At 38.3% G+C, this 8,511-nt stretch overlaps 1 long non-coding RNA gene across 1 annotated transcript; it reads right to left on the minus strand.

Moving 5' to 3' along the window:
- Positions 1 to 1,579: 1,579 nt before the first annotated feature.
- LOC121842438 lies at positions 1,580 to 8,123 on the minus strand. Its single transcript, XR_006081107.1, has 2 exons — positions 8,001 to 8,123; positions 1,580 to 1,644 (listed from the first exon to the last, which is right to left on the minus strand). It is a non-coding gene; the product is annotated as an uncharacterized LOC121842438 (long non-coding RNA).
- Between the last annotated feature and the right edge of the window lie 388 nt (positions 8,124 to 8,511).

Raw genomic sequence — 8,511 nt, forward strand, 5'->3', positions numbered from 1 at the left:
ACACTACTGTTAACCAGGACCCCTAGTCTCTATATAGTACACTATTGTTAACCAGGACCTATAGGGTCTACCCCCTAGTCTCTATATAGTACACTACTGTTAACCAGGTAGGGTCTACCCCTAGTCTCTATATAGTACACTACTGTTAACCAGTACAGTGTGTGTGTGTTGAGACCAGTACAGTGTGTGTGTTGAGACCAGTACAGTGTGTGTGTGTTGAGACCAGTACAGTGTGTGTGTGTTGAGACCAGTACAGTGTGTGTGTGTTGAGACCAGTACAGTGTGTGTGTGTTGAGACCAGTACAGTGTGTGTCCTGAGACCAGTACAGTGTGTGTCCTGAGACCAGTACAGTGTGTGTCCTGAGACCAGTACAGTGTGTGTGTGTCCTGAGACCAGTACAGTGTGTGTCCTGAGACCAGTACAGTGTGTGTGTTGAGACCAGTACAGTGTGTGTGTTGAGACCAGTACAGTGTGTGTGTTGAGACCAGTACAGTGTGTTGAGACCAGTACCACAGGAGACAACACTGTGTACAGCTGTCCATAACTACACTACACAGATGTAGAAACAGGCTAGACACACACACACACCCAGGTACCAGAGGAAGCCCGGGGCTGAACTCAGGAACGGACAGACAGACAGACGTCCAGTTCAAAGCAATGAAAACACCCCAGACCAGCTGTTATGTAGAAAGAGGAAGCTTTGTCCACTTCCCTATAGAAGAGGGCCCCTATTCCCTATAGAAGAGGGCCCCTATTCCCTATAGAAGAGGGCCCCTATTCCCTATAGAAGAGGGCCCCCTATTCCCTATAGAAGAGGGCCCCCTATTCCCTATAGAAGAGGGCCCCCTATTCCCTATAGAAGAGGGCCCCCTATTCCCTATAGAAGAGGGCCCCCTATTCCCTACAGAAGAGGGCCCCCTATTCCCTATAGAAGAGGCCCCAGGGTCAAAAGTAAAGATAGTTCACTACATAGGAAACACACACAACATGCAGAGAAGAGCCAGACAGGCAAACACACGCCGAGAGGACGGTCGTAAGCTCAGAGTAGAGAAGACAGCGAGAGGACGGTCAGAGTAGAGAAGACAGCGAGAAACTAAGCTCAGAGTAGAGAAGACAGCGAGAGGACGGTCGTAAGCTCAGAGTAGAGAAGACAGCGAGAGGACGGTCGTAAGCTCAGAGTAGAGAAGACAGCGAGAGGAGAGCTCAGAGTAGAGAAGACAGCGAGAGGACGGTCGTAAGCTCAGAGTAGAAGACAGCGAGACAGCTCAGAGTAGAGAAGACAGCGAGAGGACGGTCGTAAGCTCAGAGTAGAGAAGACAGCGAGAGGACGGTCGTAAGCTCAGAGTAGAGAAGACAGCGAGAGGACGTAAGCTCAGAGTAGAGAAGACAGCGAGAGGACGGTCGTAAGCTCAGAGTAGAGAAGACAGCGAGAGGACGGTCGTAAGCTCAGAGTAGAGAAGACAGCCAGGGTTATGGAAAGAACCATTTAATTTGCTCTATTTGAAATACATAGTTCTGGTTTACGGCTGTTAGCAGACAGACAGACAGAACACGCTCTGCGACGGAGGCTGGGTTGTCGTTACCATGGTTACAGGGCTTCAGAACCTGGAGGTACGAACTGGGACTGAGGCTCATCTGACCATCTGTTGGAACCAGTGGAAACTTCAATACAATAATGAACCAGTAACAACTATATAATAATGAACCAGTAATAACTATATAATAATAATAATGAACCAGTAATAACTATATAATAATGAACCAGTAATAACTATAATATAATAATGAACCAGTAATAACTATATAATAATAATGAACCAGTAATAACTATAATATAATAATGAACCAGTAATAACTATATATAATAATGAACCAGTAATAACTATAATATAATAATGAACCAGTAATAACTATATAATAATAATGAACCAGTAATAACTATATAATAATGAACCAGTAATAACTATATAATAATGAACCAGTAATAACTATATAATAATGAACCAGTAATAACTATAATATAATAATGAACCAGTAATAACTATAATATAATAATGAACCAGTAATAACTATATAATAATGAACCAGTAATAACTATAATATAATAATGAACCAGTAATAACTATAATATAATAATGAACCAGTAATAACTATAATATAATAATGAACCAGTAATAACTATAATATAATAATGAACCAGTAATAACTATAATATAATAATGAACCAGTAATAACTATATAATAATGAACCAGTAATAACTATAATATAATAATGAACCAGTAATAACTATAATATAATAATGAACCAGTAACAACTATATAATAATGAACCAGTAATAACTATATAATAATGAACCAGTAATAACTATATAATAATGAACCAGTAATAACTATAATATAATAATGAACCAGTAATAACTATAATATAATAATGAACCAGTAATAACTATAATATAATAATGAACCAGTAATAACTATAATATAATAATGAACCAGTAATAACAGTAATAATATAATAATGAACCAGTAATAACTATAATATAATAATGAACCAGTAATAACTATAATATAATAATGAACCAGTAATAACTATAATATAATAATGAACCAGTAATAACTATAATAATAATGAACCAGTAATAACTATATAATAATGAACCAGTAATAACTATAATATAATAATGAACCAGTAATAACTATAATATAATAATGAACCAGTATAACTATAATATAATAATGAACCAGTAAACTATATAATAATGAACCAGTAATAACTATAATATAATAATGAACCAGTAACAACTATAATAATATAATAATGAACCAGTAACAACTATATAATAATGAACCAGTAACAACTATATAATAATGAACCAGTAATAACTATAATATAATAATGAACCAGTAATAACTATATAATAATGAACCAGTAATAACTATATAATAATGAACCAGTAATACCTATATAATAATGAACCAGTAATAACTATATAATAATGAACCAGTAATAACTATAATATAATAATGAACCAGTAATAACTATATAATAATATAATGAACCAGTAATAATAATAATAATAATGAACCAGTAATAACTATAATATAATAATGAACTAGTAACAACTATATAATAATGAACCAGTAATAACTATAATATAATAATGAACCAGTAATAACTAATATAATAATGAACCAGTAATAACTATATAATAATAATGAACCAGTAATAACTATATAATAATGAACCAGTAATAACTATAATATAATAATGAACCAGTAATAACTATATAATAATAATGAACCAGTAATAACTATATAATAATAATGAACCAGTAATAACTATATAATAATGAACCAGTAATAACTAATATAATAATGAACCAGTAATAACTATAATATAATAATGAACCAGTAATAACTATAATATAATAATGAACCAGTAATAACTATATATAATAATGAACCAGTAATAACTATATAATAATGAACCAGTAATAACTATATAATAATGAACCAGTAATACCTATATAATAATGAACCAGTAATAACTATATAATAATGAACCAGTAATAACTATAATATAATAATGAACCAGTAATAACTATAATATAATAATAATATAATGAACCAGTAATAACTATAATATAATAATAATATAATGAACCAGTAATAACTATAATATAATAATAATATAATGAACCAGTAATAACTATAATATAATAATAATATAATGAACCAGTAATAACTATAATATAATAATAATATAATGAACCCGTAATAACTATAATATAATATAATAATGAACTAGTAGTAACTATAATATAATAATGAACCAGTAATAACTATAATATAATATATATTTTTTTGTAAGGGGTATTGAGTTAGGTTGGGGGTATAGGAGTTATTGTAAGGGGTATTGAGTTAGGTAGGGGTATTGAGTTAGGTAATATTGAGTTAGGTAGGGGTATTGAGTTAGGTAGGGAGTATTGAGTTAGGTAGAGGGAGTATTGAGTTAGGTAGGGGGTATTGAGTTAGGTAGGGTATTGAATTAGGGGGGTATTGAGTTAGGTAAGGGGTATTGAGTTTATAAATACAAAGTTAGGTAAGGGGTATTGAGTTAGGTAGGGGTATTGAGTTAGGTAGGGGATTGAGTTAGGTAAGGGGGTATTGAGTTAGGTAGGGTACAGAGTTATTGTAAAAGTATTGAGTTAGGTAGGGGTATTGAGTTAGGTAGGGGTATTGAGTTAGGTAGGGTATTGAGTTAGGTAGTAAATATAAATACAAGGAGTTAGGTAGGGGTATTGAGTTAGGTAATAAGGGGTATTGAGTTAGGTAGGGGGTATTGAGTTAGGTAGGGGGTATTGAATTAGGTAGGGGTATTGAGTTAGGTAGGGGTATTGAGTTAGGTAGGGGTATTAAGTTAGGTAGGGGGTAAGGAGTTAGGTAGGGGTATTGAGTTAGGTAGGGGTATTGAGTTAGGTAGGGGTATTGAGTTAGGTAGGGGGTACAGGAGTTAGGTAAGGGGTATTGAGTTAGGTAGGGGGTATTGAGTAGAGGTAGGGGTATTGAGTTAGGTAGGGTATTGAGTTAGGTAGGGGTATTGAGTTAGGTAGGGGGTATTAGTTAGGCAGGGTATTGAGTTAGGGGGGGTATTGAGTTAGGTAGGGGTATTGAGTAGAGGTAGGGGGTGAGTTAGGTAGGGGTATTGAGTTAGGTAGGGGTATTGAGTTAGGTAGGGGTATTGAGTTAAGGTAGGGGTAATGAGTTAGGTAGGGGGTATTGAGTTAGGTAGGGGTATTGAGTTAGGTAGGGGTATTGAGTTAGGTAGGGGTATTGAGTTAGGTAGGGGTATTGAGTTAGGTAGGGGTATTGAGTTAGGTAGGGGTATTGAGTTAGGTAGGGGGTACAGGAGTTAGGTAAGGGGTATTGAGTTAGGTAGGGGTACAGGAGTTATTGTAGGGTATTGGAGTTAGGTAGGGGGTATTGAGTTAGGTAGGGGTATTGAGTTAGGTTATTAAGTAGAGGTAGGGGTATTGAGTTAGGTAGGGGTATTGAGTTAGGTAGGGGTATTGAGTTAGGTAGGGGTATTGAGTTAGTAGGGGTATTGAGTTAGGTAGGGTATTGAGTTAGGTAGGGGTACAGAGTTATTGTAAGGGGTATTGAGTTATTGTAAAGGTCTCACCTATACCGGGGTATTGAGTTAGGTAGGGGTTATTGTAATAATGAACCAGTAATAACTATATAATAATGAACCAGTAACTATAATATAATAATGAACCAGTAATAACTATATAATAATGAACCAGTAATAACTATATAATAATAATGAACCAGTAATAACTATATAATAATGAACCAGTAACAACTATATAATAATGAACCAGTAATAACTATATAATAATGAACCAGTAATAACTATACTATATATAATATAATGAACCAGTAATAACTATAAATATAATAATATAATGAACCAGTAATAACTATATATAATAATAATAATAATATAATGAACCAGTAATAACTATAATATAATAATAATATAATGAACCAGTAATAACTATAATATAATAATAATATAATGAACCAGATAATAATAAGTATAATATAATAAGTATAATGGTATTATAATATAATATAATAATGAACTAGTATAACTATAATAATAATATATATAATAATAAATGAACCAGTAATAACTTAATAGGGGTATATATTTTTTTGTAAGGGGTATTGTAAGTTAGGTAATAAATTCGTAAAGTATTGAGTTAAGGGGTATTGAGTTAGGTAGGGGTATTGAGTTAGGTAGGGGGTATTGAGTTAGGTAGGGGGTATTGAGTTAGGTAGGGGTATTGAGTTAGGTAGGGGTATTAGTTAGGTAGGGGTATTGAGTTAGGTAGGGGTATTGAGGGTAAGTATTGAGTTAGGTAGGGGTATTGAGTTAGGTAGGGGTATTGAGTTAGGTAGGGGTATGGAGTTAGGCAAGGGGGTATTGAGTTAGGTAGGGGTATTAGGGGTATTGAAAGGTAGGGGTATTGAGTTAGGCAGGGGTAGTATTATTAGTTAGGTAAGAGGGTATTTAAGTTAGGTAGGGGTATTGAGTTAGGTAGGGGTATTGAGTTAGGTAGGGGTATTGAGTTAGGTAAGTATTAAGCCAGGGTAGGGGTATTGAGTTAGGTAGGGGTATTAAGTAGTTAGTAAAAGTATTAAATTAGGTAGGGGTATTGAGTTAGGTAGGGGGTATTGAGTTAGGTAGGGGTATTGAGTTAGGTAGGGGTATTGAGTTAGGTAGGGGTATTGAGTTAGGTAGGGGTATTGAGTTAGGTAGGGGTACAGGAGTTAAGTAGGGGTATTGAGTTAGGTAGGGGTATTGAGTTAGGTAGGGGTATTGAGTTAGGTAGGGCAGAGACAGGAGTTAGGGGGGTAGAGTTAGGTAAAGGGGTATTGAGTTAGGTAGGGGGTATTGAGTTAGGTAGGGGTAGGGAGTTAGGTAGGAGGGTATTGAGTTAGGTAAAGGGGAGCAGGAGTTAGGTAGGGGTATTGAGTTAGCAAGTAGCAGGGCAATTGAGTTAGGTAAGGGGTATTGAGTTAGGTAGGGGTATTGAGTTAGGTAGGGGGTACATGAGGTTAGGTAAAAGTATTGAGTTAGGTAAAGTATTAAATTAGTAAAGTATTATTAGAAGTTAGGTAAATTATTATAAGGGGTAGAGTTAGGTAGGGGTATTGAGTTAGGTAAAAGTATTGAGTTAGGTAGGGGTATTGAGTTAGGTAGGGGTATTGAGTTAGGTAGGGGTATTAAGTTAGGTAAGGGGTATTGAGTTAGGCAGGGGTACAGAGTTATTGTAAGGGGTATTGAGTTAGGTAGGGGTATTGAGTTAGGTAGGGGTATTGAGTTAGGTAGGGGTATTGAATTAGAGGTAGGGGGTATTGAGTTAGGTAGGGGTATTGAGGTAGGGGTATTGAGTTAGGTAGGGGGTATTGAGTTAGGTAGGGGTATTGAGTTAGGTAGGGGTATTGAGTTAGTAAAGGGGTATTGAGTTAGGTAGGGGTATTGAGTTAGGTAAAGGGGTATTGAGTTAGGCAGGGGTATTGAGTTAGGTAGGGGTATTGAGTTAGGTAGGGGTATTGAGTTAGGTAAGGGGGCATTGAGTTCATAGGAGGGGGGGTATTGAGTTAGGTAGGGGTATTGAGCAGGTACACAGGGTATTGAGTTAGGTAGGGGGCACAGGGGTATTGAGTTAGGTAGGGGTAGTGAGTAGAGGTAGGGGGTATTGAGCCAGGTAAGGGTATTGAGTTAGGTAGGGGTACAAGTTAGGCAGGGTATTGAGTTAGGTAGGGGCATTGAGTTAGGTAGGGGTATTGAGTTAGGTAGGGGTATTCACCTAGGTAGGGGTACAGGGGTTATTGTAAAGGTCTCAGGGGGGGGTACAGGGTTGGAACAGTAGGTAGGGGGTATTGAGTACAGGGGGGTATTGAGTCTCACCCTCCGGTAGGGGGGTACAGGGGTTATTGTAGGTCTCACCTCGGGGCCGGTAGGGGGTACAGGGTTATTGTAAAGGTCTCACCTCGGGGCCGGTAGGGGGTACAGGGGTTGTGTAAAGGTCTCACCTCGGGGCCGGTAGGGGGTACAGGGTTATTGTAAAGGTCTCACCTCGGGGCGGTAGGGGGTACAGGGGTTATTGTAAAGGTCTCACCTCGGGGCGGTAGGGGGTACAGGGGTTATTGTAAAGGTCTCACCTCGGGGCCGGTAGGGGGTACAGGGGTTATTGTAAAGTCTCACCTCGGGGCCGGTAGGGGTACAGGGGTTATTGTAAAGGTCTCACCTCGGGGCCGGTAGGGGGTACAGGGGTTATTGTAAAGGTCTCACCTCGGGGCCGGTAGGGGGTACAGGGTTATTGTAAAGGTCTCACCTCGGGGCCGGTAGGGGGTACAGGGGTTATTGTAAAGGTCTCACCTCGGGGCCGGTAGGGGGGTACAGGGGTTATTGTAAAGGTCTCACCTCGGGGCCGGGGTGTTCTCTTCCGTCGGTCTCTGAACGCAGCTCCAGACTGCAAAGCCTCCAGCAAACTATCCATCACTCCTGTCTCATCGCTGTTCTCTGGTGGAGGGGAGGAGAGAGAGAGGGGAGAGAGAGAGAGGGGAGAGAGAGAGTGAGAGAGACAGAGGGGGAGAAAGAGTGGAGAGAGAGAGACAGAGGGGGAGAAAGAGTGAGCGAGAGAGAGACAGAGGGGGAGAAAGAGTGAGCGAGAGAGAGAGAAAAAGAGAGAGAGGGAGAGAGGAGAGAAGAGAGAGAGAAAGGAGAGTGAGAGTAGAGAGAAGACAGAGAGATTCAGAGAGGGAGAAGGAGAAGAGGGGAGAGGAAAAAGAGAGAGACCTGGAGAGAGCAAGAGAGAGAGGGGGGAGAGAGAAAAAGAGGGGGGGAGAGACACTAAATTAGATGAGGGCAGTATTGCTATCAGGTCTTGAGGGTTGCCATAGTAATGCCAGAGATGATGGCCATGCAACAGAGA

Source organism: Oncorhynchus tshawytscha, unplaced genomic scaffold (assembly GCF_018296145.1).
Source record: "Oncorhynchus tshawytscha isolate Ot180627B unplaced genomic scaffold, Otsh_v2.0 Un_contig_4270_pilon_pilon, whole genome shotgun sequence".
NCBI classification, from domain to species: Eukaryota; Metazoa; Chordata; class Actinopteri; order Salmoniformes; family Salmonidae; genus Oncorhynchus; species Oncorhynchus tshawytscha.